Here is a 4,875-nt window from a genome sequence, read left to right on the forward strand (position 1 = left end):
CTTCTCTGGCCCTCTTTTAAACAATCCCTTTTATCTTTGCCGCTCTCTTTCTACTTCACGTACTGTGACGTAATATTCAAAACATTTTTATGCTTAGTTTCACATCGGAATCTAAAATGGTTGTTCCATCAATTCATGAGAGGTGATTTTAGTCAATAAATTTATTAATAACAACGATTTCTTCATTAGAGTTTATTACATCAACTGTAAACCTCTCCAATTTTTGAAGGAGAAGATTCCTATCGATGTAATCGATAAATGATGCTTTTATTTCCATAGAATTCATATATATCAATACAATACAAACCCCGGTTGAATTTGAACTTGAAACTAAATGTTGCTTTAGTATCTTTAATGCTGTTCTCTATTGTCTGAGCTACTTCAGCCAGAACCTCAATCGCTTTGTTTTTTGCTTTGTTTTCGGTTTTGTTTGGTTTTGTTATTTTCTTCTTTTTTTTATTTTTTTGTTTAGCAAAATATTGGAATTAATCTGAGTGCAATGCAGTCTGGCGTTATAAAAATATTCTGTTCTGCTTTCATTTAATTGGATGCTTTTTTTATAGGTGTAAAAGAGGAGGAAAGGTAGCAGCATCCATGGTGGATGAAATTTATCCTCAGGTGCCCATCCTGACTTGAATGGTTGTAAGAGAGTGAACTCCGTTCAAGACCTCCAAAGACGAATGGATGATATTTAAGAACAGATTAACACTATTTCTCTCACACTTTCATTCTTTTCTCTCACATTCTCTCTCTCTTTCTCTCTCTCTCTCTCTCTCTCTCTCTCTCTCTCTCTCTCTCTCTCTCTCTCTCTCTCTCTCTCTCTCTCTTTCTTTTCCCTTAACGTGCAATGCCTATTTAATTTCTTTGAATTTGCCATGACGGCATTACAAAGAGTAACGTGTGGGCTGGACAAGTACAATGATGAGACGGAATGAAATTTACAAGGATGATACATATGAGATATACATACCATCGAAATCACAGGTTCAATCAAATATACAATTTTTACACAATATACAGAATATAATCAAATAATCAAATATAATAAAACAACAGTATTTTTAATCCTCCTCGTCCGAACCCCCAATTAAATACCCTGCCGACTGCAAGCAAGCCTGCATCGTTAGGTGGGGGTCCGTGACGAGGAAGGTATACTCTTCTTTGGAGAAGTTTTTGTGACTTTCGACATTTCACAATGTCTCACTACCTCCGCAGCCACCTGCGGAGGCCACCTTGGACTGCTTGTGAATGCCGAGAACATGCGTTCTCGGTCGCCCAGGCAATACCTACATCACAAACGTCAGCCATCATGGACCTCCACTCCAAGTCTGAAGGTTCAAGAGTTTTCGTTACGGCTTATTCTGCTAGTCTCCTGCTTTCCCAAGCTTACCTTTGTAGCACAAGGACTATTTCATCCCTATGAGTGGGTGGAGAGATAAGGTGTGCTATCAGGGTATGCCTTCACATCGGTGCTAGGAATCAGCCCTTCTCTTCGTCTTGTATACCTTAACTACAGGACCATCTTCTGATATTTGACCATACAACGATCCTGGCCTGAGCAGATCTTTGGATACAAACTTTATTTTAGGGCACTAAGCTTATTTAAACCTTACGCGAATGAGTACTTGTTTACGTGACATCAGAGCATGTCCTCAAACCTATGGAGCAGCATAACATACATCTTCGTGTCTGTATCCCTTACTGACACAAGCCAAGAAGCTGAACGGACATAAAGCCGAACGGACACAATGCCGAGCGGACACAATGCCGAACGGACACAATGCTGAATGGACATAAACCCGAACGGACACAATGCTGAATGGACATAAAGCCGAACGAACACAATGCCGGACGGGCAGTAAATCCGAACGGATGTAATGCCGAACGGACATAAAGCCGAACGAACACAATGTCGAACGGACACAATAATAATAATAACAAACAAAAAAACATTCCTACCTACATAGTTTAATGACCAATTCAGGGTATCAAATTGTCATATTGTAGGAATAAAAGGATTACCATATATTTTAATTTTCGAATGTCTTTTCGGCTTCTTGTCCGTTCGGCTTTATGTCCGTTCGGAATTGTAGAGTTGTAAAGTAGAGTTGTGTTTCTCACAAGTGAAGTACGGCGATGACAATAAAATTTTCTGCCTTAAGGGTGTTCCATCATTTATGTTAGGCATTTTATTTGACCATGGTCGGGCAGAATTCGTTATAAATATATTTGAGACTTGATCTCAACTTCTTTATATATTGTATATGAAACGTTGGACTTATGGATATGCGTGTGTGTGTGTGTGTGTGAATCGAGTCTCTAACATATAAAGTGAATCTCCTGAGCATCACTGTTTCGAATCCAAGGACTCATAATGTCGGTTACCTTGTTCCCATGACGTATAAGTGACCGAGGTCACAATAATCGTCCTAGGCAAGACGCCAGTCTACCACGGAGGGGGGGGGGGGGGGGTCTTTTACAGCTGAGTGGACTGGAGCAATGTGAAACGAAGTGTTTTGCTCAAGAAGACAAATGCACCGCCCGTTCGGGAATAAAAAAAAACCATAGTCTTCAGATCGTGAAAACCATGGCTTTCAGATCGACTAAGCCACGCGACTTCACCTAACGTGTAAGATCCGTCATAATTGGCACTCCGTCGGTTACGACGACGAGTATTCCAGTGGATCAAAGGATCAGCCTGCTCGGGAAATTAACGTGTAACTGGTTGAGTACTCCACACACACGCATACCTTTGACGTAGTTCTCAGAGAGATTCAGCGTAATACGGAATGTGACAAGGTTGGCTCCTTTGAAATTCAGGTACAACTTATTTTTACCAACTTAGTGGACTGGAGTAACGTAAAATAAAGTGTCTTTTATCAAGGACATAACGCACTACTGGCCATCGAACACACGACCTAACGATCGGTAGCCGAGTACTCTAACTCCCGTGTCACGCGCCTTCGACAAGATCCGTCATAAATCAGACGTTTAATCTCAAGCTAGTAATAATATTTACATAGAAAACTTTTTTGAAATGAAGTGTTTTCTGGTGACCATTGCATGTGAAGTTCAGCAAACAGTAAAAGAATGTTGATTTGATCGCAGTCAACATTGTTTATACAATCCTTTCTCACTTTAAAGGCTTTTCTTAATTAATCATTCAACTCGCTGAAGGACGTTAGCAAGTTCAGCAATTGTACAAAACTTATGTTTAAATCAAATCTATCTTCTCTCTTGGCTTTGTGACATTTTGACAAATTATCTCTTTTCTCCCAATTTCTTTCCCTTTTGCTCTGATTTCTTGTAGGTTTTTTTTTTTGTTTTTTTTCCTTCAGGTTTTTATGTCATTTATTCTCTTTTTTTTTTCTATCATTTTATTCTCATTATCTTCTTTTCTCTCCTTTACTTTACCATTCCATTTCTATGACACCGAGTGTCTATTGTCAGTTCGTTACTCTGTCTCATATCGCTCAAGTTTTAGGTGGGTTTGAGAGATGGCAGGAACGGTTGAGCGCCAAGCAATGACAACAACAACAACAACAGCAACAGCTACAACAACAAACCCCCAAATCTGGTATTGAGTTTCATAAAAATTGCATGGTAAGATCAAATCTCACGTGTTTAACGTTTGTGTCTGGTTTGATAAAATAAGAAGAAAATATGTAAAATACTAAGGCTAATCAAATTGACTTTACCTCAAACTTTTGAACAAAAAAAAACAGCAAACACCCCAAAACCAAAAAAAAAAACAGAAAATCTCTAGCATGGGACTCATCAAAAAGAAATCAATATTTATTGAAGAAGAAGAAGAAGAAGAAGAAGAAGAAGAAGAAGAAGAAGAAGAAGAAGAAGAAGAAGAACAACAACAACAACAACAACAACAACAACAACAACAACAACAGCAATGTATGTCATCAGATTTAATGCATTAGAGTATTTTGTTGTATGGTCCCTATTTTTTTAAGTTCATATCCCACCTGTGGTCGACTTCACCCTCTTGTATTCTTCTTCTCCCCCCTTTTTCTTTTTCTTACTTTTTTTTTTCGCCTCGGGGGTCGATGAAATAAATACCAGAAATGCACTGAAGTCGATTTAATCGTATGTTCTTCCTCCTCTTTTCAATAAGTCGCTTTTATGTCTGAATTAGAAATTTGTATTATTCGGCAATTTCTTTTGACAAGTCACCCGACTCCAGTGTATATTATGGACGACACTAGAATTTGAATTTCTGAATAGTGAATATATATGTAACAAAAAAGAAAAAAAAATCACACAAACACAGAAAAAAAAATAACTAAAGACGATATAAAAGTTTCATGGTGTTATGTTTAGGAGTTTATAAAGAATTTCCTCCGTACGCTTACTTTAAGTGCGTAGCCGTGGGGCGTTTGAACTATTTTTTCTTATCGGATTCCGCATCTTCATTTCACAGGGCATTCAACTCAATTATGGTCTTTGAAAGTGAGATAGACTCTCCTTGAGGCAAACCTGAGTTTCTTTCTGAAATAGGCGCTTTGGCAAACGATTAGTAATAGTGTATGGATGAATTATATGTGTGTGTATGTGTGTATGTGTGTGTGTGTATGTGTGAGTGGTTACTGTGTATTGGGGTGTATGTGTGTGTAAGAGAGACAGGGTGGAACAGAGAGTGTGTAGAAATGAGAGAGAGAGAGAGAGTGATGTATGCTTCTTGTAAAGTTCAGTTGAGGATTGAGTCAGCCATTGCAAAAGCATGGTATGGATTGAGCTATTAAGACACACAAGTGCATACGCCTACACCCATATACACATACACACACACACACAAACACATATATATGTATGTATGTATTATGTATGTATATATATATATATATATATATATATATATAT

The sequence above is a fragment of the Octopus bimaculoides genome, chromosome 3, assembly GCF_001194135.2.
Source record: "Octopus bimaculoides isolate UCB-OBI-ISO-001 chromosome 3, ASM119413v2, whole genome shotgun sequence".
Classification (NCBI taxonomy): Eukaryota; Metazoa; Mollusca; class Cephalopoda; order Octopoda; family Octopodidae; genus Octopus; species Octopus bimaculoides.